This window comes from Conger conger, chromosome 17 (genome assembly GCF_963514075.1).
Source record: "Conger conger chromosome 17, fConCon1.1, whole genome shotgun sequence".
Taxonomy (NCBI): domain Eukaryota; kingdom Metazoa; phylum Chordata; class Actinopteri; order Anguilliformes; family Congridae; genus Conger; species Conger conger.
This window is the reverse complement of record NC_083776.1, coordinates 39,809,166-39,834,575: the sequence shown is the minus strand read 5'-3', so window position 1 is coordinate 39,834,575 and position 25,410 is coordinate 39,809,166. Positions and strand designations below refer to the sequence as shown.

At 49.7% G+C, this 25,410-nt stretch overlaps 22 non-coding genes and 22 pseudogenes across 22 annotated transcripts; all 44 read left to right on the top strand.

The window, feature by feature from the left end:
- The first annotated feature begins 75 nt into the window (after positions 1–75).
- Positions 76–242, top strand: LOC133117229 (U1 spliceosomal RNA). Its single transcript, XR_009706021.1, has one exon. It is a non-coding gene; the product is annotated as a U1 spliceosomal RNA (small nuclear RNA).
- A 63-nt stretch (positions 243–305) lies between these two features.
- On the top strand, positions 306–414 carry LOC133117332 (5S ribosomal RNA; annotated as a pseudogene).
- An 842-nt stretch (positions 415–1,256) lies between these two features.
- LOC133117623 (U1 spliceosomal RNA) lies at positions 1,257–1,420 on the top strand. Its single transcript, XR_009706168.1, has one exon. It is a non-coding gene; the product is annotated as a U1 spliceosomal RNA (small nuclear RNA).
- A 63-nt stretch (positions 1,421–1,483) lies between these two features.
- Positions 1,484–1,592, top strand: LOC133117331 (5S ribosomal RNA; annotated as a pseudogene).
- An 843-nt stretch (positions 1,593–2,435) lies between these two features.
- LOC133117772 (U1 spliceosomal RNA) lies at positions 2,436–2,599 on the top strand. The gene has a single exon (XR_009706311.1). It is a non-coding gene; the product is annotated as a U1 spliceosomal RNA (small nuclear RNA).
- Positions 2,600–2,662: 63 nt separating this feature from the next.
- Positions 2,663–2,771, top strand: LOC133117330 (5S ribosomal RNA; annotated as a pseudogene).
- An 842-nt stretch (positions 2,772–3,613) lies between these two features.
- LOC133117771 (U1 spliceosomal RNA) lies at positions 3,614–3,777 on the top strand. The gene has a single exon (XR_009706310.1). It is a non-coding gene; the product is annotated as a U1 spliceosomal RNA (small nuclear RNA).
- A 63-nt stretch (positions 3,778–3,840) lies between these two features.
- On the top strand, positions 3,841–3,949 carry LOC133117329 (5S ribosomal RNA; annotated as a pseudogene).
- Positions 3,950–4,791: 842 nt separating this feature from the next.
- On the top strand, positions 4,792–4,955 carry LOC133117622 (U1 spliceosomal RNA). Its single transcript, XR_009706167.1, has one exon. It is a non-coding gene; the product is annotated as a U1 spliceosomal RNA (small nuclear RNA).
- Positions 4,956–5,018: 63 nt separating this feature from the next.
- Positions 5,019–5,127, top strand: LOC133117456 (5S ribosomal RNA; annotated as a pseudogene).
- An 842-nt stretch (positions 5,128–5,969) lies between these two features.
- Positions 5,970–6,133, top strand: LOC133117621 (U1 spliceosomal RNA). Its single transcript, XR_009706166.1, has one exon. It is a non-coding gene; the product is annotated as a U1 spliceosomal RNA (small nuclear RNA).
- A 63-nt stretch (positions 6,134–6,196) lies between these two features.
- LOC133117455 (5S ribosomal RNA) lies at positions 6,197–6,305 on the top strand (annotated as a pseudogene).
- Positions 6,306–7,147: 842 nt separating this feature from the next.
- LOC133117620 (U1 spliceosomal RNA) lies at positions 7,148–7,311 on the top strand. The gene has a single exon (XR_009706165.1). It is a non-coding gene; the product is annotated as a U1 spliceosomal RNA (small nuclear RNA).
- Positions 7,312–7,374: 63 nt separating this feature from the next.
- On the top strand, positions 7,375–7,483 carry LOC133117453 (5S ribosomal RNA; annotated as a pseudogene).
- Positions 7,484–8,325: 842 nt separating this feature from the next.
- Positions 8,326–8,489, top strand: LOC133117619 (U1 spliceosomal RNA). Its single transcript, XR_009706164.1, has one exon. It is a non-coding gene; the product is annotated as a U1 spliceosomal RNA (small nuclear RNA).
- A 63-nt stretch (positions 8,490–8,552) lies between these two features.
- On the top strand, positions 8,553–8,661 carry LOC133117452 (5S ribosomal RNA; annotated as a pseudogene).
- Positions 8,662–9,503: 842 nt separating this feature from the next.
- LOC133117618 (U1 spliceosomal RNA) lies at positions 9,504–9,667 on the top strand. The gene has a single exon (XR_009706163.1). It is a non-coding gene; the product is annotated as a U1 spliceosomal RNA (small nuclear RNA).
- A 63-nt stretch (positions 9,668–9,730) lies between these two features.
- LOC133117495 (5S ribosomal RNA) lies at positions 9,731–9,839 on the top strand (annotated as a pseudogene).
- An 842-nt stretch (positions 9,840–10,681) lies between these two features.
- On the top strand, positions 10,682–10,845 carry LOC133117770 (U1 spliceosomal RNA). The gene has a single exon (XR_009706309.1). It is a non-coding gene; the product is annotated as a U1 spliceosomal RNA (small nuclear RNA).
- Positions 10,846–10,908: 63 nt separating this feature from the next.
- LOC133117328 (5S ribosomal RNA) lies at positions 10,909–11,017 on the top strand (annotated as a pseudogene).
- Positions 11,018–11,859: 842 nt separating this feature from the next.
- On the top strand, positions 11,860–12,023 carry LOC133117617 (U1 spliceosomal RNA). The gene has a single exon (XR_009706162.1). It is a non-coding gene; the product is annotated as a U1 spliceosomal RNA (small nuclear RNA).
- Positions 12,024–12,086: 63 nt separating this feature from the next.
- LOC133117451 (5S ribosomal RNA) lies at positions 12,087–12,195 on the top strand (annotated as a pseudogene).
- An 842-nt stretch (positions 12,196–13,037) lies between these two features.
- Positions 13,038–13,201, top strand: LOC133117616 (U1 spliceosomal RNA). Its single transcript, XR_009706161.1, has one exon. It is a non-coding gene; the product is annotated as a U1 spliceosomal RNA (small nuclear RNA).
- A 63-nt stretch (positions 13,202–13,264) lies between these two features.
- LOC133117450 (5S ribosomal RNA) lies at positions 13,265–13,373 on the top strand (annotated as a pseudogene).
- Positions 13,374–14,215: 842 nt separating this feature from the next.
- LOC133117769 (U1 spliceosomal RNA) lies at positions 14,216–14,379 on the top strand. Its single transcript, XR_009706308.1, has one exon. It is a non-coding gene; the product is annotated as a U1 spliceosomal RNA (small nuclear RNA).
- Positions 14,380–14,442: 63 nt separating this feature from the next.
- LOC133117327 (5S ribosomal RNA) lies at positions 14,443–14,551 on the top strand (annotated as a pseudogene).
- An 842-nt stretch (positions 14,552–15,393) lies between these two features.
- LOC133117614 (U1 spliceosomal RNA) lies at positions 15,394–15,557 on the top strand. Its single transcript, XR_009706159.1, has one exon. It is a non-coding gene; the product is annotated as a U1 spliceosomal RNA (small nuclear RNA).
- Positions 15,558–15,620: 63 nt separating this feature from the next.
- LOC133117449 (5S ribosomal RNA) lies at positions 15,621–15,729 on the top strand (annotated as a pseudogene).
- An 842-nt stretch (positions 15,730–16,571) lies between these two features.
- Positions 16,572–16,735, top strand: LOC133117613 (U1 spliceosomal RNA). Its single transcript, XR_009706158.1, has one exon. It is a non-coding gene; the product is annotated as a U1 spliceosomal RNA (small nuclear RNA).
- Positions 16,736–16,798: 63 nt separating this feature from the next.
- LOC133117448 (5S ribosomal RNA) lies at positions 16,799–16,907 on the top strand (annotated as a pseudogene).
- Positions 16,908–17,749: 842 nt separating this feature from the next.
- On the top strand, positions 17,750–17,913 carry LOC133117612 (U1 spliceosomal RNA). Its single transcript, XR_009706157.1, has one exon. It is a non-coding gene; the product is annotated as a U1 spliceosomal RNA (small nuclear RNA).
- Positions 17,914–17,976: 63 nt separating this feature from the next.
- LOC133117494 (5S ribosomal RNA) lies at positions 17,977–18,085 on the top strand (annotated as a pseudogene).
- An 842-nt stretch (positions 18,086–18,927) lies between these two features.
- LOC133117768 (U1 spliceosomal RNA) lies at positions 18,928–19,091 on the top strand. Its single transcript, XR_009706307.1, has one exon. It is a non-coding gene; the product is annotated as a U1 spliceosomal RNA (small nuclear RNA).
- A 63-nt stretch (positions 19,092–19,154) lies between these two features.
- On the top strand, positions 19,155–19,263 carry LOC133117325 (5S ribosomal RNA; annotated as a pseudogene).
- Positions 19,264–20,105: 842 nt separating this feature from the next.
- LOC133117611 (U1 spliceosomal RNA) lies at positions 20,106–20,269 on the top strand. Its single transcript, XR_009706156.1, has one exon. It is a non-coding gene; the product is annotated as a U1 spliceosomal RNA (small nuclear RNA).
- A 63-nt stretch (positions 20,270–20,332) lies between these two features.
- On the top strand, positions 20,333–20,441 carry LOC133117446 (5S ribosomal RNA; annotated as a pseudogene).
- An 842-nt stretch (positions 20,442–21,283) lies between these two features.
- Positions 21,284–21,447, top strand: LOC133117610 (U1 spliceosomal RNA). Its single transcript, XR_009706155.1, has one exon. It is a non-coding gene; the product is annotated as a U1 spliceosomal RNA (small nuclear RNA).
- A 63-nt stretch (positions 21,448–21,510) lies between these two features.
- On the top strand, positions 21,511–21,619 carry LOC133117493 (5S ribosomal RNA; annotated as a pseudogene).
- Positions 21,620–22,461: 842 nt separating this feature from the next.
- Positions 22,462–22,625, top strand: LOC133117767 (U1 spliceosomal RNA). Its single transcript, XR_009706306.1, has one exon. It is a non-coding gene; the product is annotated as a U1 spliceosomal RNA (small nuclear RNA).
- Positions 22,626–22,688: 63 nt separating this feature from the next.
- Positions 22,689–22,797, top strand: LOC133117324 (5S ribosomal RNA; annotated as a pseudogene).
- An 842-nt stretch (positions 22,798–23,639) lies between these two features.
- On the top strand, positions 23,640–23,803 carry LOC133117608 (U1 spliceosomal RNA). Its single transcript, XR_009706153.1, has one exon. It is a non-coding gene; the product is annotated as a U1 spliceosomal RNA (small nuclear RNA).
- Positions 23,804–23,866: 63 nt separating this feature from the next.
- LOC133117492 (5S ribosomal RNA) lies at positions 23,867–23,975 on the top strand (annotated as a pseudogene).
- An 842-nt stretch (positions 23,976–24,817) lies between these two features.
- On the top strand, positions 24,818–24,981 carry LOC133117766 (U1 spliceosomal RNA). The gene has a single exon (XR_009706305.1). It is a non-coding gene; the product is annotated as a U1 spliceosomal RNA (small nuclear RNA).
- Positions 24,982–25,044: 63 nt separating this feature from the next.
- Positions 25,045–25,153, top strand: LOC133117323 (5S ribosomal RNA; annotated as a pseudogene).
- Positions 25,154–25,410: the final 257 nt, after the last annotated feature.

Below are 25,410 nucleotides of genomic sequence, written 5' to 3'. Positions count from 1 at the left end.
AACTCTGTTTGTTACTGTCTGACGTTTGCAATGTAAATATGTGTTATGTAAGTAAATGTAAGTAAATGTAAGTATGAATGTAAATGAAAGTAAGTGAAACTCAATAAAAGAAATAACGGTTCACCCAGGGCGAGGCTCGGCCATTGCACTCCGGCTGTGTTGACCCCTGCGAATTCCTCAAATGTGGGAATCTCGACTGTATAATTTCTGCTAGTGGGGGACTGCGTTCGCGCTCTCCCCTGATCACGTGGTCAAACGATAGACTCGATTAATGTGCAAATACCCCCTTGTGCTGCCTTTCCTTCGCTTACGGCCATACCACTCTGAATACGCCCGATCTCGGAAGCTAAGCAGGGTCGGGCCCGGTTAGTACTTGGATGGGAGACCGCCTGGGAATACCAGGTGCTGTAAGCTTTTTTCACTATGCTTTTGGACAGGCGCTGCTGTTTCACAACGTTCAAAACACGTCGCGCACAGTGCTATATCGTTTAGTCTATTACCCGTTTATGCTTCTCATGTCTTACCCAGACACTTGGGCAGCGCATTGCAAAGGAACAAGGCTAGCATCCAAATTCATTACGTACGGCGCTATTTTAGACACAACACAGGCTAAATCAGTGCAATGCAAATTCACTTCACACCAAGAGTACCGCACATTTTCCTTACACGTCTGTAGCCTATCATGAAGCAGGATTGCCGAGTTACAGTGAGCGCCGCACTTCATTGGACAGTGGCACGTGTTTTTCTTCTTTTGGTTCTGCGCTCTAGCGATTTCAGTTTGAAAGGACACAACGACAACCAAGTTCAAGTGCAGACTGTCAGCTTTAATTTGAGGCCATTTTCAAGCACACCCGACGAACCGTTTGGAACTCACGTCGCATCTTGCACACGGTCACTTGTCCATTTAGGTGTCGCATTTCGGCAGGGCTCTGGCTTGGTGTTCGACGTGACATCACCGCGACTGAAATGCGCTCTGTTTGCGGTTGAGGGCGATGTACACTGTTGCATTGTGGGGAAACAGAAAGTCGTCCTTGAAATGCGGTGGGAAAACGCCAAAATAATAAACACATGAAAAAAAAAGAAGTACATGAATGAAAAGGTTGCCATCGTTTATGCGGCTAGCCGCAAGAGCGCAAATCAGACTTTTGAACCGGCTAGACATTGTGACTTGACGGGCTGCTAGCCGAATACTCAGAAACCGTAACTGTGCAACGTACCACCTAGCGGTCCGGCCCATCCCTTGCGGATTCCAACTCATACTTACCTGGCAGGGGAGATACCGTGATCACGAAGGCGGTTCACCCAGGGCGAGGCTCGGCCATTGCACTCCGGCTGTGTTGACCCCTGCGAATTCCTCAAATGTGGGAATCTCGACTGCATAATTTCTGCTAGTGGGGGACTGCGTTCGCGCTCTCCCCTGATCACGTGGTCAAACGATAGACTCGATTAATGTGCAAATACCCCCTTGTGCTGCCTTTCCTTCGCTTACGGCCATACCACTCTGAATACGCCCGATCTCGGAAGCTAAGCAGGGTCGGGCCCGGTTAGTACTTGGATGGGAGACCGCCTGGGAATACCAGGTGCTGTAAGCTTTTTTCACTATGCTTTTGGACAGGCGCTGCTGTTTCACAACGTTCAAAACACGTCGCGCACAGTGCTATATCGTTTAGTCTATTACCCGTTTATGCTTCTCATGTCTTACCCAGACACTTGGGCAGCGCATTGCAAAGGAACAAGGCTAGCATCCAAATTCATTACGTACGGCGCTATTTTAGACACAACACAGGCTAAATCAGTGCAATGCAAATTCACTTCACACCAAGAGTACCGCACATTTTCCTTACACGTCTGTAGCCTATCATGAAGCAGGATTGCCGAGTTACAGTGAGCGCCGCACTTCATTGGACAGTGGCACGTGTTTTTCTTCTTTTGGTTCTGCGCTCTAGCGATTTCAGTTTGAAAGGACACAACGACAACCAAGTTCAAGTGCAGACTGTCAGCTTTAATTTGAGGCCATTTTCAAGCACACCCGACGAACCGTTTGGAACTCACGTCGCATCTTGCACACGGTCACTTGTCCATTTAGGTGTCGCATTTCGGCAGGGCTCTGGCTTGGTGTTCGACGTGACATCACCGCGACTGAAATGCGCTCTGTTTGCGGTTGAGGGCAATGTACACTGTTGCATTGTGGGGAAGCAGAAAGTCGTCCTTGAAATGCGGTGGGAAAACGCCAAAATAATAAACACATGAAAAAAAAAAGAAGTACATGAATGAAAAGGTTGCCATCGTTTATGCGGCTAGCCGCAAGAGCGCAAATCAGACTTTTGAACCGGCTAGACATTGTGACTTGACGGGCTGCTAGCCGAATACTCAGAAACCGTAACTGTGCAACGTACCACCTAGCGGTCCGGCCCATCCCTTGCGGATTCCAACTCATACTTACCTGGCAGGGGAGATACCGTGATCACGAAGGCGGTTCACCCAGGGCGAGGCTCGGCCATTGCACTCCGGCTGTGTTGACCCCTGCGAATTCCTCAAATGTGGGAATCTCGACTGTATAATTTCTGCTAGTGGGGGACTGCGTTCGCGCTCTCCCCTGATCACGTGGTCAAACGATAGACTCGATTAATGTGCAAATACCCCCTTGTGCTGCCTTTCCTTCGCTTACGGCCATACCACTCTGAATACGCCCGATCTCGGAAGCTAAGCAGGGTCGGGCCCGGTTAGTACTTGGATGGGAGACCGCCTGGGAATACCAGGTGCTGTAAGCTTTTTTCACTATGCTTTTGGACAGGCGCTGCTGTTTCACAACGTTCAAAACACGTCGCGCACAGTGCTATATCGTTTAGTCTATTACCCGTTTATGCTTCTCATGTCTTACCCAGACACTTGGGCAGCGCATTGCAAAGGAACAAGGCTAGCATCCAAATTCATTACGTACGGCGCTATTTTAGACACAACACAGGCTAAATCAGTGCAATGCAAATTCACTTCACACCAAGAGTACCGCACATTTTCCTTACACGTCTGTAGCCTATCATGAAGCAGGATTGCCGAGTTACAGTGAGCGCCGCACTTCATTGGACAGTGGCACGTGTTTTTCTTCTTTTGGTTCTGCGCTCTAGCGATTTCAGTTTGAAAGGACACAACGACAACCAAGTTCAAGTGCAGACTGTCAGCTTTAATTTGAGGCCATTTTCAAGCACACCCGACGAACCGTTTGGAACTCACGTCGCATCTTGCACACGGTCACTTGTCCATTTAGGTGTCGCATTTCGGCAGGGCTCTGGCTTGGTGTTCGACGTGACATCACCGCGACTGAAATGCGCTCTGTTTGCGGTTGAGGGCAATGTACACTGTTGCATTGTGGGGAAACAGAAAGTCGTCCTTGAAATGCGGTGGGAAAACGCCAAAATAATAAACACATGAAAAAAAAAGAAGTACATGAATGAAAAGGTTGCCATCGTTTATGCGGCTAGCCGCAAGAGCGCAAATCAGACTTTTGAACCGGCTAGACATTGTGACTTGACGGGCTGCTAGCCGAATACTCAGAAACCGTAACTGTGCAACGTACCACCTAGCGGTCCGGCCCATCCCTTGCGGATTCCAACTCATACTTACCTGGCAGGGGAGATACCGTGATCACGAAGGCGGTTCACCCAGGGCGAGGCTCGGCCATTGCACTCCGGCTGTGTTGACCCCTGCGAATTCCTCAAATGTGGGAATCTCGACTGTATAATTTCTGCTAGTGGGGGACTGCGTTCGCGCTCTCCCCTGATCACGTGGTCAAACGATAGACTCGATTAATGTGCAAATACCCCCTTGTGCTGCCTTTCCTTCGCTTACGGCCATACCACTCTGAATACGCCCGATCTCGGAAGCTAAGCAGGGTCGGGCCCGGTTAGTACTTGGATGGGAGACCGCCTGGGAATACCAGGTGCTGTAAGCTTTTTTCACTATGCTTTTGGACAGGCGCTGCTGTTTCACAACGTTCAAAACACGTCGCGCACAGTGCTATATCGTTTAGTCTATTACCCGTTTATGCTTCTCATGTCTTACCCAGACACTTGGGCAGCGCATTGCAAAGGAACAAGGCTAGCATCCAAATTCATTACGTACGGCGCTATTTTAGACACAACACAGGCTAAATCAGTGCAATGCAAATTCACTTCACACCAAGAGTACCGCACATTTTCCTTACACGTCTGTAGCCTATCATGAAGCAGGATTGCCGAGTTACAGTGAGCGCCGCACTTCATTGGACAGTGGCACGTGTTTTTCTTCTTTTGGTTCTGCGCTCTAGCGATTTCAGTTTGAAAGGACACAACGACAACCAAGTTCAAGTGCAGACTGTCAGCTTTAATTTGAGGCCATTTTCAAGCACACCCGACGAACCGTTTGGAACTCACGTCGCATCTTGCACACGGTCACTTGTCCATTTAGGTGTCGCATTTCGGCAGGGCTCTGGCTTGGTGTTCGACGTGACATCACCGCGACTGAAATGCGCTCTGTTTGCGGTTGAGGGCGATGTACACTGTTGCATTGTGGGGAAACAGAAAGTCGTCCTTGAAATGCGGTGGGAAAACGCCAAAATAATAAACACATGAAAAAAAAAGAAGTACATGAATGAAAAGGTTGCCATCGTTTATGCGGCTAGCCGCAAGAGCGCAAATCAGACTTTTGAACCGGCTAGACATTGTGACTTGACGGGCTGCTAGCCGAATACTCAGAAACCGTAACTGTGCAACGTACCACCTAGCGGTCCGGCCCATCCCTTGCGGATTCCAACTCATACTTACCTGGCAGGGGAGATACCGTGATCACGAAGGCGGTTCACCCAGGGCGAGGCTCGGCCATTGCACTCCGGCTGTGTTGACCCCTGCGAATTCCTCAAATGTGGGAATCTCGACTGCATAATTTCTGCTAGTGGGGGACTGCGTTCGCGCTCTCCCCTGATCACGTGGTCAAACGATAGACTCGATTAATGTGCAAATACCCCCTTGTGCTGCCTTTCCTTCGCTTACGGCCATACCACTCTGAATACGCCTGATCTCGGAAGCTAAGCAGGGTCGGGCCCGGTTAGTACTTGGATGGGAGACCGCCTGGGAATACCAGGTGCTGTAAGCTTTTTTCACTATGCTTTTGGACAGGCGCTGCTGTTTCACAACGTTCAAAACACGTCGCGCACAGTGCTATATCGTTTAGTCTATTACCCGTTTATGCTTCTCATGTCTTACCCAGACACTTGGGCAGCGCATTGCAAAGGAACAAGGCTAGCATCCAAATTCATTACGTACGGCGCTATTTTAGACACAACACAGGCTAAATCAGTGCAATGCAAATTCACTTCACACCAAGAGTACCGCACATTTTCCTTACACGTCTGTAGCCTATCATGAAGCAGGATTGCCGAGTTACAGTGAGCGCCGCACTTCATTGGACAGTGGCACGTGTTTTTCTTCTTTTGGTTCTGCGCTCTAGCGATTTCAGTTTGAAAGGACACAACGACAACCAAGTTCAAGTGCAGACTGTCAGCTTTAATTTGAGGCCATTTTCAAGCACACCCGACGAACCGTTTGGAACTCACGTCGCATCTTGCACACGGTCACTTGTCCATTTAGGTGTCGCATTTCGGCAGGGCTCTGGCTTGGTGTTCGACGTGACATCACCGCGACTGAAATGCGCTCTGTTTGCGGTTGAGGGCAATGTACACTGTTGCATTGTGGGGAAACAGAAAGTCGTCCTTGAAATGCAGTGGGAAAACGCCAAAATAATAAACACATGAAAAAAAAAGAAGTACATGAATGAAAAGGTTGCCATCGTTTATGCGGCTAGCCGCAAGAGCGCAAATCAGACTTTTGAACCGGCTAGACATTGTGACTTGACGGGCTGCTAGCCGAATACTCAGAAACCGTAACTGTGCAACGTACCACCTAGCGGTCCGGCCCATCCCTTGCGGATTCCAACTCATACTTACCTGGCAGGGGAGATACCGTGATCACGAAGGCGGTTCACCCAGGGCGAGGCTCGGCCATTGCACTCCGGCTGTGTTGACCCCTGCGAATTCCTCAAATGTGGGAATCTCGACTGCATAATTTCTGCTAGTGGGGGACTGCGTTCGCGCTCTCCCCTGGTCACGTGGTCAAACGATAGACTCGATTAATGTGCAAATACCCCCTTGTGCTGCCTTTCCTTCGCTTACGGCCATACCACTCTGAATACGCCTGATCTCGGAAGCTAAGCAGGGTCGGGCCCGGTTAGTACTTGGATGGGAGACCGCCTGGGAATACCAGGTGCTGTAAGCTTTTTTCATTATGCTTTTGGACAGGCGCTGCTGTTTCACAACGTTCAAAACACGTCGCGCACAGTGCTATATCGTTTAGTCTATTACCCGTTTATGCTTCTCATGTCTTACCCAGACACTTGGGCAGCGCATTGCAAAGGAACAAGGCTAGCATCCAAATTCATTACGTACGGCGCTATTTTAGACACAACACAGGCTAAATCAGTGCAATGCAAATTCACTTCACACCAAGAGTACCGCACATTTTCCTTACACGTCTGTAGCCTATCATGAAGCAGGATTGCCGAGTTACAGTGAGCGCCGCACTTCATTGGACAGTGGCACGTGTTTTTCTTCTTTTGGTTCTGCGCTCTAGCGATTTCAGTTTGAAAGGACACAACGACAACCAAGTTCAAGTGCAGACTGTCAGCTTTAATTTGAGGCCATTTTCAAGCACACCCGACGAACCGTTTGGAACTCACGTCGCATCTTGCACACGGTCACTTGTCCATTTAGGTGTCGCATTTCGGCAGGGCTCTGGCTTGGTGTTCGACGTGACATCACCGCGACTGAAATGCGCTCTGTTTGCGGTTGAGGGCGATGTACACTGTTGCATTGTGGGGAAACAGAAAGTCGTCCTTGAAATGCGGTGGGAAAACGCCAAAATAATAAACACATGAAAAAAAAAGAAGTACATGAATGAAAAGGTTGCCATCGTTTATGCGGCTAGCCGCAAGAGCGCAAATCAGACTTTTGAACCGGCTAGACATTGTGACTTGACGGGCTGCTAGCCGAATACTCAGAAACCGTAACTGTGCAACGTACCACCTAGCGGTCCGGCCCATCCCTTGCGGATTCCAACTCATACTTACCTGGCAGGGGAGATACCGTGATCACGAAGGCGGTTCACCCAGGGCGAGGCTCGGCCATTGCACTCCGGCTGTGTTGACCCCTGCGAATTCCTCAAATGTGGGAATCTCGACTGCATAATTTCTGCTAGTGGGGGACTGCGTTCGCGCTCTCCCCTGGTCACGTGGTCAAACGATAGACTCGATTAATGTGCAAATACCCCCTTGTGCTGCCTTTCCTTCGCTTACGGCCATACCACTCTGAATACGCCTGATCTCGGAAGCTAAGCAGGGTCGGGCCCGGTTAGTACTTGGATGGGAGACCGCCTGGGAATACCAGGTGCTGTAAGCTTTTTTCACTATGCTTTTGGACAGGCGCTGCTGTTTCACAACGTTCAAAACACGTCGCGCACAGTGCTATATCGTTTAGTCTATTACCCGTTTATGCTTCTCATGTCTTACCCAGACACTTGGGCAGCGCATTGCAAAGGAACAAGGCTAGCATCCAAATTCATTACGTACGGCGCTATTTTAGACACAACACAGGCTAAATCAGTGCAATGCAAATTCACTTCACACCAAGAGTACCGCACATTTTCCTTACACGTCTGTAGCCTATCATGAAGCAGGATTGCCGAGTTACAGTGAGCGCCGCACTTCATTGGACAGTGGCACGTGTTTTTCTTCTTTTGGTTCTGCGCTCTAGCGATTTCAGTTTGAAAGGACACAACGACAACCAAGTTCAAGTGCAGACTGTCAGCTTTAATTTGAGGCCATTTTCAAGCACACCCGACGAACCGTTTGGAACTCACGTCGCATCTTGCACACGGTCACTTGTCCATTTAGGTGTCGCATTTCGGCAGGGCTCTGGCTTGGTGTTCGACGTGACATCACCGCGACTGAAATGCGCTCTGTTTGCGGTTGAGGGCGATGTACACTGTTGCATTGTGGGGAAACAGAAAGTCGTCCTTGAAATGCGGTGGGAAAACGCCAAAATAATAAACACATGAAAAAAAAAGAAGTACATGAATGAAAAGGTTGCCATCGTTTATGCGGCTAGCCGCAAGAGCGCAAATCAGACTTTTGAACCGGCTAGACATTGTGACTTGACGGGCTGCTAGCCGAATACTCAGAAACCGTAACTGTGCAACGTACCACCTAGCGGTCCGGCCCATCCCTTGCGGATTCCAACTCATACTTACCTGGCAGGGGAGATACCGTGATCACGAAGGCGGTTCACCCAGGGCGAGGCTCGGCCATTGCACTCCGGCTGTGTTGACCCCTGCGAATTCCTCAAATGTGGGAATCTCGACTGCATAATTTCTGCTAGTGGGGGACTGCGTTCGCGCTCTCCCCTGGTCACGTGGTCAAACGATAGACTCGATTAATGTGCAAATACCCCCTTGTGCTGCCTTTCCTTCGCTTACGGCCATACCACTCTGAATACGCCTGATCTCGGAAGCTAAGCAGGGTCGGGCCCGGTTAGTACTTGGATGGGAGACCGCCTGGGAATACCAGGTGCTGTAAGCTTTTTTCACTATGCTTTTGGACAGGCGCTGCTGTTTCACAACGTTCAAAACACGTCGCGCACAGTGCTATATCGTTTAGTCTATTACCCGTTTATGCTTCTCATGTCTTACCCAGACACTTGGGCAGCGCATTGCAAAGGAACAAGGCTAGCATCCAAATTCATTACGTACGGCGCTATTTTAGACACAACACAGGCTAAATCAGTGCAATGCAAATTCACTTCACACCAAGAGTACCGCACATTTTCCTTACACGTCTGTAGCCTATCATGAAGCAGGATTGCCGAGTTACAGTGAGCGCCGCACTTCATTGGACAGTGGCACGTGTTTTTCTTCTTTTGGTTCTGCGCTCTAGCGATTTCAGTTTGAAAGGACACAACGACAACCAAGTTCAAGTGCAGACTGTCAGCTTTAATTTGAGGCCATTTTCAAGCACACCCGACGAACCGTTTGGAACTCACGTCGCATCTTGCACACGGTCACTTGTCCATTTAGGTGTCGCATTTCGGCAGGGCTCTGGCTTGGTGTTCGACGTGACATCACCGCGACTGAAATGCGCTCTGTTTGCGGTTGAGGGCGATGTACACTGTTGCATTGTGGGGAAACAGAAAGTCGTCCTTGAAATGCGGTGGGAAAACGCCAAAATAATAAACACATGAAAAAAAAAGAAGTACATGAATGAAAAGGTTGCCATCGTTTATGCGGCTAGCCGCAAGAGCGCAAATCAGACTTTTGAACCGGCTAGACATTGTGACTTGACGGGCTGCTAGCCGAATACTCAGAAACCGTAACTGTGCACCGTACCACCTAGCGGTCCGGCCCATCCCTTGCGGATTCCAACTCATACTTACCTGGCAGGGGAGATACCGTGATCACGAAGGCGGTTCACCCAGGGCGAGGCTCGGCCATTGCACTCCGGCTGTGTTGACCCCTGCGAATTCCTCAAATGTGGGAATCTCGACTGCATAATTTCTGCTAGTGGGGGACTGCGTTCGCGCTCTCCCCTGATCACGTGGTCAAACGATAGACTCGATTAATGTGCAAATACCCCCTTGTGCTGCCTTTCCTTCGCTTACGGCCATACCACTCTGAATACGCCCGATCTTGGAAGCTAAGCAGGGTCGGGCCCGGTTAGTACTTGGATGGGAGACCGCCTGGGAATACCAGGTGCTGTAAGCTTTTTTCACTATGCTTTTGGACAGGCGCTGCTGTTTCACAACGTTCAAAACACGTCGCGCACAGTGCTATATCGTTTAGTCTATTACCCGTTTATGCTTCTCATGTCTTACCCAGACACTTGGGCAGCGCATTGCAAAGGAACAAGGCTAGCATCCAAATTCATTACGTACGGCGCTATTTTAGACACAACACAGGCTAAATCAGTGCAATGCAAATTCACTTCACACCAAGAGTACCGCACATTTTCCTTACACGTCTGTAGCCTATCATGAAGCAGGATTGCCGAGTTACAGTGAGCGCCGCACTTCATTGGACAGTGGCACGTGTTTTTCTTCTTTTGGTTCTGCGCTCTAGCGATTTCAGTTTGAAAGGACACAACGACAACCAAGTTCAAGTGCAGACTGTCAGCTTTAATTTGAGGCCATTTTCAAGCACACCCGACGAACCGTTTGGAACTCACGTCGCATCTTGCACACGGTCACTTGTCCATTTAGGTGTCGCATTTCGGCAGGGCTCTGGCTTGGTGTTCGACGTGACATCACCGCGACTGAAATGCGCTCTGTTTGCGGTTGAGGGCAATGTACACTGTTGCATTGTGGGGAAACAGAAAGTCGTCCTTGAAATGCGGTGGGAAAACGCCAAAATAATAAACACATGAAAAAAAAAGAAGTACATGAATGAAAAGGTTGCCATCGTTTATGCGGCTAGCCGCAAGAGCGCAAATCAGACTTTTGAACCGGCTAGACATTGTGACTTGACGGGCTGCTAGCCGAATACTCAGAAACCGTAACTGTGCAACGTACCACCTAGCGGTCCGGCCCATCCCTTGCGGATTCCAATTCATACTTACCTGGCAGGGGAGATACCGTGATCACGAAGGCGGTTCACCCAGGGCGAGGCTCGGCCATTGCACTCCGGCTGTGTTGACCCCTGCGAATTCCTCAAATGTGGGAATCTCGACTGTATAATTTCTGCTAGTGGGGGACTGCGTTCGCGCTCTCCCCTGATCACGTGGTCAAACGATAGACTCGATTAATGTGCAAATACCCCCTTGTGCTGCCTTTCCTTCGCTTACGGCCATACCACTCTGAATACGCCCGATCTCGGAAGCTAAGCAGGGTCGGGCCCGGTTAGTACTTGGATGGGAGACCGCCTGGGAATACCAGGTGCTGTAAGCTTTTTTCACTATGCTTTTGGACAGGCGCTGCTGTTTCACAACGTTCAAAACACGTCGCGCACAGTGCTATATCGTTTAGTCTATTACCCGTTTATGCTTCTCATGTCTTACCCAGACACTTGGGCAGCGCATTGCAAAGGAACAAGGCTAGCATCCAAATTCATTACGTACGGCGCTATTTTAGACACAACACAGGCTAAATCAGTGCAATGCAAATTCACTTCACACCAAGAGTACCGCACATTTTCCTTACACGTCTGTAGCCTATCATGAAGCAGGATTGCCGAGTTACAGTGAGCGCCGCACTTCATTGGACAGTGGCACGTGTTTTTCTTCTTTTGGTTCTGCGCTCTAGCGATTTCAGTTTGAAAGGACACAACGACAACCAAGTTCAAGTGCAGACTGTCAGCTTTAATTTGAGGCCATTTTCAAGCACACCCGACGAACCGTTTGGAACTCACGTCGCATCTTGCACACGGTCACTTGTCCATTTAGGTGTCGCATTTCGGCAGGGCTCTGGCTTGGTGTTCGACGTGACATCACCGCGACTGAAATGCGCTCTGTTTGCGGTTGAGGGCGATGTACACTGTTGCATTGTGGGGAAACAGAAAGTCGTCCTTGAAATGCGGTGGGAAAACGCCAAAATAATAAACACATGAAAAAAAAAGAAGTACATGAATGAAAAGGTTGCCATCGTTTATGCGGCTAGCCGCAAGAGCGCAAATCAGACTTTTGAACCGGCTAGACATTGTGACTTGACGGGCTGCTAGCCGAATACTCAGAAACCGTAACTGTGCAACGTACCACCTAGCGGTCCGGCCCATCCCTTGCGGATTCCAACTCATACTTACCTGGCAGGGGAGATACCGTGATCACGAAGGCGGTTCACCCAGGGCGAGGCTCGGCCATTGCACTCCGGCTGTGTTGACCCCTGCGAATTCCTCAAATGTGGGAATCTCGACTGCATAATTTCTGCTAGTGGGGGACTGCGTTCGCGCTCTCCCCTGGTCACGTGGTCAAACGATAGACTCGATTAATGTGCAAATACCCCCTTGTGCTGCCTTTCCTTCGCTTACGGCCATACCACTCTGAATACGCCTGATCTCGGAAGCTAAGCAGGGTCGGGCCCGGTTAGTACTTGGATGGGAGACCGCCTGGGAATACCAGGTGCTGTAAGCTTTTTTCATTATGCTTTTGGACAGGCGCTGCTGTTTCACAACGTTCAAAACACGTCGCGCACAGTGCTATATCGTTTAGTCTATTACCCGTTTATGCTTCTCATGTCTTACCCAGACACTTGGGCAGCGCATTGCAAAGGAACAAGGCTAGCATCCAAATTCATTACGTACGGCGCTATTTTAGACACAACACAGGCTAAATCAGTGCAATGCAAATTCACTTCACACCAAGAGTACCGCACATTTTCCTTACACGTCTGTAGCCTATCATGAAGCAGGATTGCCGAGTTACAGTGAGCGCCGCACTTCATTGGACAGTGGCACGTGTTTTTCTTCTTTTGGTTCTGCGCTCTAGCGATTTCAGTTTGAAAGGACACAACGACAACCAAGTTCAAGTGCAGACTGTCAGCTTTAATTTGAGGCCATTTTCAAGCACACCCGACGAACCGTTTGGAACTCACGTCGCATCTTGCACACGGTCACTTGTCCATTTAGGTGTCGCATTTCGGCAGGGCTCTGGCTTGGTGTTCGACGTGACATCACCGCGACTGAAATGCGCTCTGTTTGCGGTTGAGGGCGATGTACACTGTTGCATTGTGGGGAAACAGAAAGTCGTCCTTGAAATGCGGTGGGAAAACGCCAAAATAATAAACACATGAAAAAAAAAGAAGTACATGAATGAAAAGGTTGCCATCGTTTATGCGGCTAGCCGCAAGAGCGCAAATCAGACTTTTGAACCGGCTAGACATTGTGACTTGACGGGCTGCTAGCCGAATACTCAGAAACCGTAACTGTGCAACGTACCACCTAGCGGTCCGGCCCATCCCTTGCGGATTCCAACTCATACTTACCTGGCAGGGGAGATACCGTGATCACGAAGGCGGTTCACCCAGGGCGAGGCTCGGCCATTGCACTCCGGCTGTGTTGACCCCTGCGAATTCCTCAAATGTGGGAATCTCGACTGCATAATTTCTGCTAGTGGGGGACTGCGTTCGCGCTCTCCCCTGGTCACGTGGTCAAACGATAGACTCGATTAATGTGCAAATACCCCCTTGTGCTGCCTTTCCTTCGCTTACGGCCATACCACTCTGAATACGCCTGATCTCGGAAGCTAAGCAGGGTCGGGCCCGGTTAGTACTTGGATGGGAGACCGCCTGGGAATACCAGGTGCTGTAAGCTTTTTTCACTATGCTTTTGGACAGGCGCTGCTGTTTCACAACGTTCAAAACACGTCGCGCACAGTGCTATATCGTTTAGTCTATTACCCGTTTATGCTTCTCATGTCTTACCCAGACACTTGGGCAGCGCATTGCAAAGGAACAAGGCTAGCATCCAAATTCATTACGTACGGCGCTATTTTAGACACAACACAGGCTAAATCAGTGCAATGCAAATTCACTTCACACCAAGAGTACCGCACATTTTCCTTACACGTCTGTAGCCTATCATGAAGCAGGATTGCCGAGTTACAGTGAGCGCCGCACTTCATTGGACAGTGGCACGTGTTTTTCTTCTTTTGGTTCTGCGCTCTAGCGATTTCAGTTTGAAAGGACACAACGACAACCAAGTTCAAGTGCAGACTGTCAGCTTTAATTTGAGGCCATTTTCAAGCACACCCGACGAACCGTTTGGAACTCACGTCGCATCTTGCACACGGTCACTTGTCCATTTAGGTGTCGCATTTCGGCAGGGCTCTGGCTTGGTGTTCGACGTGACATCACCGCGACTGAAATGCGCTCTGTTTGCGGTTGAGGGCGATGTACACTGTTGCATTGTGGGGAAACAGAAAGTCGTCCTTGAAATGCGGTGGGAAAACGCCAAAATAATAAACACATGAAAAAAAAAGAAGTACATGAATGAAAAGGTTGCCATCGTTTATGCGGCTAGCCGCAAGAGCGCAAATCAGACTTTTGAACCGGCTAGACATTGTGACTTGACGGGCTGCTAGCCGAATACTCAGAAACCGTAACTGTGCACCGTACCACCTAGCGGTCCGGCCCATCCCTTGCGGATTCCAATTCATACTTACCTGGCAGGGGAGATACCGTGATCACGAAGGCGGTTCACCCAGGGCGAGGCTCGGCCATTGCACTCCGGCTGTGTTGACCCCTGCGAATTCCTCAAATGTGGGAATCTCGACTGTATAATTTCTGCTAGTGGGGGACTGCGTTCGCGCTCTCCCCTGATCACGTGGTCAAACGATAGACTCGATTAATGTGCAAATACCCCCTTGTGCTGCCTTTCCTTCGCTTACGGCCATACCACTCTGAATACGCCCGATCTCGGAAGCTAAGCAGGGTCGGGCCCGGTTAGTACTTGGATGGGAGACCGCCTGGGAATACCAGGTGCTGTAAGCTTTTTTCACTATGCTTTTGGACAGGCGCTGCTGTTTCACAACGTTCAAAACACGTCGCGCACAGTGCTATATCGTTTAGTCTATTACCCGTTTATGCTTCTCATGTCTTACCCAGACACTTGGGCAGCGCATTGCAAAGGAACAAGGCTAGCATCCAAATTCATTACGTACGGCGCTATTTTAGACACAACACAGGCTAAATCAGTGCAATGCAAATTCACTTCACACCAAGAGTACCGCACATTTTCCTTACACGTCTGTAGCCTATCATGAAGCAGGATTGCCGAGTTACAGTGAGCGCCGCACTTCATTGGACAGTGGCACGTGTTTTTCTTCTTTTGGTTCTGCGCTCTAGCGATTTCAGTTTGAAAGGACACAACGACAACCAAGTTCAAGTGCAGACTGTCAGCTTTAATTTGAGGCCATTTTCAAGCACACCCGACGAACCGTTTGGAACTCACGTCGCATCTTGCACACGGTCACTTGTCCATTTAGGTGTCGCATTTCGGCAGGGCTCTGGCTTGGTGTTCGACGTGACATCACCGCGACTGAAATGCGCTCTGTTTGCGGTTGAGGGCGATGTACACTGTTGCATTGTGGGGAAACAGAAAGTCGTCCTTGAAATGCGGTGGGAAAACGCCAAAATAATAAACACATGAAAAAAAAAGAAGTACATGAATGAAAAGGTTGCCATCGTTTATGCGGCTAGCCGCAAGAGCGCAAATCAGACTTTTGAACCGGCTAGACATTGTGACTTGACGGGCTGCTAGCCGAATACTCAGAAACCGTAACTGTGCAACGTACCACCTAGCGGTCCGGCCCATCCCTTGCGGATTCCAACTCATACTTACCTGGCAGGGGAGATACCGTGATCACGAAGGCGGTTCACCCAGGGCGAGGCTCGGCCATTGCACTCCGGCTGTGTTGACCCCTGCGAATTCCTCAAATGTGGGAATCTCGACTGCATAATTTCTGCTAGTGGGGGACTGCGTTCGCGCTCTCCCCTGGTCACGTGGTCAAACGATAGACTCGATTAATGTGCAAATACCCCCTTGTGCTGCCTTTCCTTCGCTTACGGCCATACCACTCTGAATACGCCTGATCTCGGAAGCTAAGCAGGGTCGGGCCCGGTTAGTACTTGGATGGGAGACCGCCTGGGAATACCAGGTGCTGTAAGCTTTTTTCATTATGCTTTTGGACAGGCGCTGCTGTTTCACAACGTTCAAAACACGTCGCGCACAGTGCTATATCGTTTAGTCTATTACCCGTTTATGCTTCTCATGTCTTACCCAGACACTTGGGCAGCGCATTGCAAAGGAACAAGGCTAGCATCCAAATTCATTACGTACGGCGCTATTTTAGACACAACACAGGCTAAATCAGTGCAATGCAAATTCACTTCACACCAAGAGTACCGCACATTTTCCTTACACGTCTGTAGCCTATCATGAAGCAGGATTGCCGAGTTACAGTGAGCGCCGCACTTCATTGGACAGTGGCACGTGTTTTTCTTCTTTTGGTTCTGCGCTCTAGCGATTTCAGTTTGAAAGGACACAACGACAACCAAGTTCAAGTGCAGACTGTCAGCTTTAATTTGAGGCCATTTTCAAGCACACCCGACGAACCGTTTGGAACTCACGTCGCATCTTGCACACGGTCACTTGTCCATTTAGGTGTCGCATTTCGGCAGGGCTCTGGCTTGGTGTTCGACGTGACATCACCGCGACTGAAATGCGCTCTGTTTGCGGTTGAGGGCGATGTACACTGTTGCATTGTGGGGAAACAGAAAGTCGTCCTTGAAATGCGGTGGGAAAACGCCAAAATAATAAACACATGAAAAAAAAAGAAGTACATGAATGAAAAGGTTGCCATCGTTTATGCGGCTAGCCGCAAGAGCGCAAATCAGACTTTTGAACCGGCTAGACATTGTGACTTGACGGGCTGCTAGCCGAATACTCAGAAACCGTAACTGTGCAACGTACCACCTAGCGGTCCGGCCCATCCCTTGCGGATTCCAACTCATACTTACCTGGCAGGGGAGATACCGTGATCACGAAGGCGGTTCACCCAGGGCGAGGCTCGGCCATTGCACTCCGGCTGTGTTGACCCCTGCGAATTCCTCAAATGTGGGAATCTCGACTGCATAATTTCTGCTAGTGGGGGACTGCGTTCGCGCTCTCCCCTGGTCACGTGGTCAAACGATAGACTCGATTAATGTGCAAATACCCCCTTGTGCTGCCTTTCCTTCGCTTACGGCCATACCACTCTGAATACGCCTGATCTCGGAAGCTAAGCAGGGTCGGGCCCGGTTAGTACTTGGATGGGAGACCGCCTGGGAATACCAGGTGCTGTAAGCTTTTTTCACTATGCTTTTGGACAGGCGCTGCTGTTTCACAACGTTCAAAACACGTCGCGCACAGTGCTATATCGTTTAGTCTATTACCCGTTTATGCTTCTCATGTCTTACCCAGACACTTGGGCAGCGCATTGCAAAGGAACAAGGCTAGCATCCAAATTCATTACGTACGGCGCTATTTTAGACACAACACAGGCTAAATCAGTGCAATGCAAATTCACTTCACACCAAGAGTACCGCACATTTTCCTTACACGTCTGTAGCCTATCATGAAGCAGGATTGCCGAGTTACAGTGAGCGCCGCACTTCATTGGACAGTGGCACGTGTTTTTCTTCTTTTGGTTCTGCGCTCTAGCGATTTCAGTTTGAAAGGACACAACGACAACCAAGTTCAAGTGCAGACTGTCAGCTTTAATTTGAGGCCATTTTCAAGCACACCCGACGAACCGTTTGGAACTCACGTCGCATCTTGCACACGGTCACTTGTCCATTTAGGTGTCGCATTTCGGCAGGGCTCTGGCTTGGTGTTCGACGTGACATCACCGCGACTGAAATGCGCTCTGTTTGCGGTTGAGGGCGATGTACACTGTTGCATTGTGGGGAAACAGAAAGTCGTCCTTGAAATGCGGTGGGAAAACGCCAAAATAATAAACACATGAAAAAAAAAGAAGTACATGAATGAAAAGGTTGCCATCGTTTATGCGGCTAGCCGCAAGAGCGCAAATCAGACTTTTGAACCGGCTAGACATTGTGACTTGACGGGCTGCTAGCCGAATACTCAGAAACCGTAACTGTGCACCGTACCACCTAGCGGTCCGGCCCATCCCTTGCGGATTCCAACTCATACTTACCTGGCAGGGGAGATACCGTGATCACGAAGGCGGTTCACCCAGGGCGAGGCTCGGCCATTGCACTCCGGCTGTGTTGACCCCTGCGAATTCCTCAAATGTGGGAATCTCGACTGCATAATTTCTGCTAGTGGGGGACTGCGTTCGCGCTCTCCCCTGATCACGTGGTCAAACGATAGACTCGATTAATGTGCAAATACCCCCTTGTGCTGCCTTTCCTTCGCTTACGGCCATACCACTCTGAATACGCCCGATCTTGGAAGCTAAGCAGGGTCGGGCCCGGTTAGTACTTGGATGGGAGACCGCCTGGGAATACCAGGTGCTGTAAGCTTTTTTCACTATGCTTTTGGACAGGCGCTGCTGTTTCACAACGTTCAAAACACGTCGCGCACAGTGCTATATCGTTTAGTCTATTACCCGTTTATGCTTCTCATGTCTTACCCAGACACTTGGGCAGCGCATTGCAAAGGAACAAGGCTAGCATCCAAATTCATTACGTACGGCGCTATTTTAGACACAACACAGGCTAAATCAGTGCAATGCAAATTCACTTCACACCAAGAGTACCGCACATTTTCCTTACACGTCTGTAGCCTATCATGAAGCAGGATTGCCGAGTTACAGTGAGCGCCGCACTTCATTGGACAGTGGCACGTGTTTTTCTTCTTTTGGTTCTGCGCTCTAGCGATTTCAGTTTGAAAGGACACAACGACAACCAAGTTCAAGTGCAGACTGTCAGCTTTAATTTGAGGCCATTTTCAAGCACACCCGACGAACCGTTTGGAACTCACGTCGCATCTTGCACACGGTCACTTGTCCATTTAGGTGTCGCATTTCGGCAGGGCTCTGGCTTGGTGTTCGACGTGACATCACCGCGACTGAAATGCGCTCTGTTTGCGGTTGAGGGCAATGTACACTGTTGCATTGTGGGGAAACAGAAAGTCGTCCTTGAAATGCGGTGGGAAAACGCCAAAATAATAAACACATGAAAAAAAAAGAAGTACATGAATGAAAAGGTTGCCATCGTTTATGCGGCTAGCCGCAAGAGCGCAAATCAGACTTTTGAACCGGCTAGACATTGTGACTTGACGGGCTGCTAGCCGAATACTCAGAAACCGTAACTGTGCAACGTACCACCTAGCGGTCCGGCCCATCCCTTGCGGATTCCAATTCATACTTACCTGGCAGGGGAGATACCGTGATCACGAAGGCGGTTCACCCAGGGCGAGGCTCGGCCATTGCACTCCGGCTGTGTTGACCCCTGCGAATTCCTCAAATGTGGGAATCTCGACTGTATAATTTCTGCTAGTGGGGGACTGCGTTCGCGCTCTCCCCTGATCACGTGGTCAAACGATAGACTCGATTAATGTGCAAATACCCCCTTGTGCTGCCTTTCCTTCGCTTACGGCCATACCACTCTGAATACGCCCGATCTCGGAAGCTAAGCAGGGTCGGGCCCGGTTAGTACTTGGATGGGAGACCGCCTGGGAATACCAGGTGCTGTAAGCTTTTTTCACTATGCTTTTGGACAGGCGCTGCTGTTTCACAACGTTCAAAACACGTCGCGCACAGTGCTATATCGTTTAGTCTATTACCCGTTTATGCTTCTCATGTCTTACCCAGACACTTGGGCAGCGCATTGCAAAGGAACAAGGCTAGCATCCAAATTCATTACGTACGGCGCTATTTTAGACACAACACAGGCTAAATCAGTGCAATGCAAATTCACTTCACACCAAGAGTACCGCACATTTTCCTTACACGTCTGTAGCCTATCATGAAGCAGGATTGCCGAGTTACAGTGAGCGCCGCACTTCATTGGACAGTGGCACGTGTTTTTCTTCTTTTGGTTCTGCGCTCTAGCGATTTCAGTTTGAAAGGACACAACGACAACCAAGTTCAAGTGCAGACTGTCAGCTTTAATTTGAGGCCATTTTCAAGCACACCCGACGAACCGTTTGGAACTCACGTCGCATCTTGCACACGGTCACTTGTCCATTTAGGTGTCGCATTTCGGCAGGGCTCTGGCTTGGTGTTCGACGTGACATCACCGCGACTGAAATGCGCTCTGTTTGCGGTTGAGGGCGATGTACACTGTTGCATTGTGGGGAAACAGAAAGTCGTCCTTGAAATGCGGTGGGAAAACGCCAAAATAATAAACACATGAAAAAAAAAGAAGTACATGAATGAAAAGGTTGCCATCGTTTATGCGGCTAGCCGCAAGAGCGCAAATCAGACTTTTGAACCGGCTAGACATTGTGACTTGACGGGCTGCTAGCCGAATACTCAGAAACCGTAACTGTGCAACGTACCACCTAGCGGTCCGGCCCATCCCTTGCGGATTCCAACTCATACTTACCTGGCAGGGGAGATACCGTGATCACGAAGGCGGTTCACCCAGGGCGAGGCTCGGCCATTGCACTCCGGCTGTGTTGACCCCTGCGAATTCCTCAAATGTGGGAATCTCGACTGCATAATTTCTGCTAGTGGGGGACTGCGTTCGCGCTCTCCCCTGGTCACGTGGTCAAACGATAGACTCGATTAATGTGCAAATACCCCCTTGTGCTGCCTTTCCTTCGCTTACGGCCATACCACTCTGAATACGCCTGATCTCGGAAGCTAAGCAGGGTCGGGCCCGGTTAGTACTTGGATGGGAGACCGCCTGGGAATACCAGGTGCTGTAAGCTTTTTTCACTATGCTTTTGGACAGGCGCTGCTGTTTCACAACGTTCAAAACACGTCGCGCACAGTGCTATATCGTTTAGTCTATTACCCGTTTATGCTTCTCATGTCTTACCCAGACACTTGGGCAGCGCATTGCAAAGGAACAAGGCTAGCATCCAAATTCATTACGTACGGCGCTATTTTAGACACAACACAGGCTAAATCAGTGCAATGCAAATTCACTTCACACCAAGAGTACCGCACATTTTCCTTACACGTCTGTAGCCTATCATGAAGCAGGATTGCCGAGTTACAGTGAGCGCCGCACTTCATTGGACAGTGGCACGTGTTTTTCTTCTTTTGGTTCTGCGCTCTAGCGATTTCAGTTTGAAAGGACACAACGACAACCAAGTTCAAGTGCAGACTGTCAGCTTTAATTTGAGGCCATTTTCAAGCACACCCGACGAACCGTTTGGAACTCACGTCGCATCTTGCACACGGTCACTTGTCCATTTAGGTGTCGCATTTCGGCAGGGCTCTGGCTTGGTGTTCGACGTGACATCACCGCGACTGAAATGCGCTCTGTTTGCGGTTGAGGGCGATGTACACTGTTGCATTGTGGGGAAACAGAAAGTCGTCCTTGAAATGCGGTGGGAAAACGCCAAAATAATAAACACATGAAAAAAAAAGAAGTACATGAATGAAAAGGTTGCCATCGTTTATGCGGCTAGCCGCAAGAGCGCAAATCAGACTTTTGAACCGGCTAGACATTGTGACTTGACGGGCTGCTAGCCGAATACTCAGAAACCGTAACTGTGCACCGTACCACCTAGCGGTCCGGCCCATCCCTTGCGGATTCCAACTCATACTTACCTGGCAGGGGAGATACCGTGATCACGAAGGCGGTTCACCCAGGGCGAGGCTCGGCCATTGCACTCCGGCTGTGTTGACCCCTGCGAATTCCTCAAATGTGGGAATCTCGACTGCATAATTTCTGCTAGTGGGGGACTGCGTTCGCGCTCTCCCCTGATCACGTGGTCAAACGATAGACTCGATTAATGTGCAAATACCCCCTTGTGCTGCCTTTCCTTCGCTTACGGCCATACCACTCTGAATACGCCCGATCTTGGAAGCTAAGCAGGGTCGGGCCCGGTTAGTACTTGGATGGGAGACCGCCTGGGAATACCAGGTGCTGTAAGCTTTTTTCACTATGCTTTTGGACAGGCGCTGCTGTTTCACAACGTTCAAAACACGTCGCGCACAGTGCTATATCGTTTAGTCTATTACCCGTTTATGCTTCTCATGTCTTACCCAGACACTTGGGCAGCGCATTGCAAAGGAACAAGGCTAGCATCCAAATTCATTACGTACGGCGCTATTTTAGACACAACACAGGCTAAATCAGTGCAATGCAAATTCACTTCACACCAAGAGTACCGCACATTTTCCTTACACGTCTGTAGCCTATCATGAAGCAGGATTGCCGAGTTACAGTGAGCGCCGCACTTCATTGGACAGTGGCACGTGTTTTTCTTCTTTTGGTTCTGCGCTCTAGCGATTTCAGTTTGAAAGGACACAACGACAACCAAGTTCAAGTGCAGACTGTCAGCTTTAATTTGAGGCCATTTTCAAGCACACCCGACGAACCGTTTGGAACTCACGTCGCATCTTGCACACGGTCACTTGTCCATTTAGGTGTCGCATTTCGGCAGGGCTCTGGCTTGGTGTTCGACGTGACATCACCGCGACTGAAATGCGCTCTGTTTGCGGTTGAGGGCAATGTACACTGTTGCATTGTGGGGAAACAGAAAGTCGTCCTTGAAATGCGGTGGGAAAACGCCAAAATAATAAACACATGAAAAAAAAAGAAGTACATGAATGAAAAGGTTGCCATCGTTTATGCGGCTAGCCGCAAGAGCGCAAATCAGACTTTTGAACCGGCTAGACATTGTGACTTGACGGGCTGCTAGCCGAATACTCAGAAACCGTAACTGTGCAACGTACCACCTAGCGGTCCGGCCCATCCCTTGCGGATTCCAATTCATACTTACCTGGCAGGGGAGATACCGTGATCACGAAGGCGGTTCACCCAGGGCGAGGCTCGGCCATTGCACTCCGGCTGTGTTGACCCCTGCGAATTCCTCAAATGTGGGAATCTCGACTGTATAATTTCTGCTAGTGGGGGACTGCGTTCGCGCTCTCCCCTGATCACGTGGTCAAACGATAGACTCGATTAATGTGCAAATACCCCCTTGTGCTGCCTTTCCTTCGCTTACGGCCATACCACTCTGAATACGCCCGATCTCGGAAGCTAAGCAGGGTCGGGCCCGGTTAGTACTTGGATGGGAGACCGCCTGGGAATACCAGGTGCTGTAAGCTTTTTTCACTATGCTTTTGGACAGGCGCTGCTGTTTCACAACGTTCAAAACACGTCGCGCACAGTGCTATATCGTTTAGTCTATTACCCGTTTATGCTTCTCATGTCTTACCCAGACACTTGGGCAGCGCATTGCAAAGGAACAAGGCTAGCATCCAAATTCATTACGTACGGCGCTATTTTAGACACAACACAGGCTAAATCAGTGCAATGCAAATTCACTTCACACCAAGAGTACCGCACATTTTCCTTACACGTCTGTAGCCTATCATGAAGCAGGATTGCCGAGTTACAGTGAGCGCCGCACTTCATTGGACAGTGGCACGTGTTTTTCTTCTTTTGGTTCTGCGCTCTAGCGATTTCAGTTTGAAAGGACACAACGACAACCAAGTTCAAGTGCAGACTGTCAGCTTTAATTTGAGGCCATTTTCAAGCACACCCGACGAACCGTTTGGAACTCACGTCGCATCTTGCACACGGTCACTTGTCCATTTAGGTGTCGCATTTCGGCAGGGCTCTGGCTTGGTGTTCGACGTGACATCACCGCGACTGAAATGCGCTCTGTTTGCGGTTGAGGGCGATGTACACTGTTGCATTGTGGGGAAACAGAAAGTCGTCCTTGAAATGCGGTGGGAAAACGCCAAAATAATAAACACATGAAAAAAAAAGAAGTACATGAATGAAAAGGTTGCCATCGTTTATGCGGCTAGCCGCAAGAGCGCAAATCAGACTTTTGAACCGGCTAGACATTGTGACTTGACGGGCTGCTAGCCGAATACTCAGAAACCGTAACTGTGCACCGTACCACCTAGCGGTCCGGCCCATCCCTTGCGGATTCCAACTCATACTTACCTGGCAGGGGAGATACCGTGATCACGAAGGCGGTTCACCCAGGGCGAGGCTCGGCCATTGCACTCCGGCTGTGTTGACCCCTGCGAATTCCTCAAATGTGGGAATCTCGACTGCATAATTTCTGCTAGTGGGGGACTGCGTTCGCGCTCTCCCCTGATCACGTGGTCAAACGATAGACTCGATTAATGTGCAAATACCCCCTTGTGCTGCCTTTCCTTCGCTTACGGCCATACCACTCTGAATACGCCCGATCTTGGAAGCTAAGCAGGGTCGGGCCCGGTTAGTACTTGGATGGGAGACCGCCTGGGAATACCAGGTGCTGTAAGCTTTTTTCACTATGCTTTTGGACAGGCGCTGCTGTTTCACAACGTTCAAAACACGTCGCGCACAGTGCTATATCGTTTAGTCTATTACCCGTTTATGCTTCTCATGTCTTACCCAGACACTTGGGCAGCGCATTGCAAAGGAACAAGGCTAGCATCCAAATTCATTACGTACGGCGCTATTTTAGACACAACACAGGCTAAATCAGTGCAATGCAAATTCACTTCACACCAAGAGTACCGCACATTTTCCTTACACGTCTGTAGCCTATCATGAAGCAGGATTGCCGAGTTACAGTGAGCGCCGCACTTCATTGGACAGTGGCACGTGTTTTTCTTCTTTTGGTTCTGCGCTCTAGCGATTTCAGTTTGAAAGGACACAACGACAACCAAGTTCAAGTGCAGACTGTCAGCTTTAATTTGAGGCCATTTTCAAGCACACCCGACGAACCGTTTGGAACTCACGTCGCATCTTGCACACGGTCACTTGTCCATTTAGGTGTCGCATTTCGGCAGGGCTCTGGCTTGGTGTTCGACGTGACATCACCGCGACTGAAATGCGCTCTGTTTGCGGTTGAGGGCAATGTACACTGTTGCATTGTGGGGAAACAGAAAGTCGTCCTTGAAATGCGGTGGGAAAACGCCAAAATAATAAACACATGAAAAAAAAAGAAGTACATGAATGAAAAGGTTGCCATCGTTTATGCGGCTAGCCGCAAGAGCGCAAATCAGACTTTTGAACCGGCTAGACATTGTGACTTGACGGGCTGCTAGCCGAATACTCAGAAACCGTAACTGTGCAACGTACCACCTAGCGGTCCGGCCCATCCCTTGCGGATTCCAATTCATACTTACCTGGCAGGGGAGATACCGTGATCACGAAGGCGGTTCACCCAGGGCGAGGCTCGGCCATTGCACTCCGGCTGTGTTGACCCCTGCGAATTCCTCAAATGTGGGAATCTCGACTGTATAATTTCTGCTAGTGGGGGACTGCGTTCGCGCTCTCCCCTGATCACGTGGTCAAACGATAGACTCGATTAATGTGCAAATACCCCCTTGTGCTGCCTTTCCTTCGCTTACGGCCATACCACTCTGAATACGCCCGATCTCGGAAGCTAAGCAGGGTCGGGCCCGGTTAGTACTTGGATGGGAGACCGCCTGGGAATACCAGGTGCTGTAAGCTTTTTTCACTATGCTTTTGGACAGGCGCTGCTGTTTCACAACGTTCAAAACACGTCGCGCACAGTGCTATATCGTTTAGTCTATTACCCGTTTATGCTTCTCATGTCTTACCCAGACACTTGGGCAGCGCATTGCAAAGGAACAAGGCTAGCATCCAAATTCATTACGTACGGCGCTATTTTAGACACAACACAGGCTAAATCAGTGCAATGCAAATTCACTTCACACCAAGAGTACCGCACATTTTCCTTACACGTC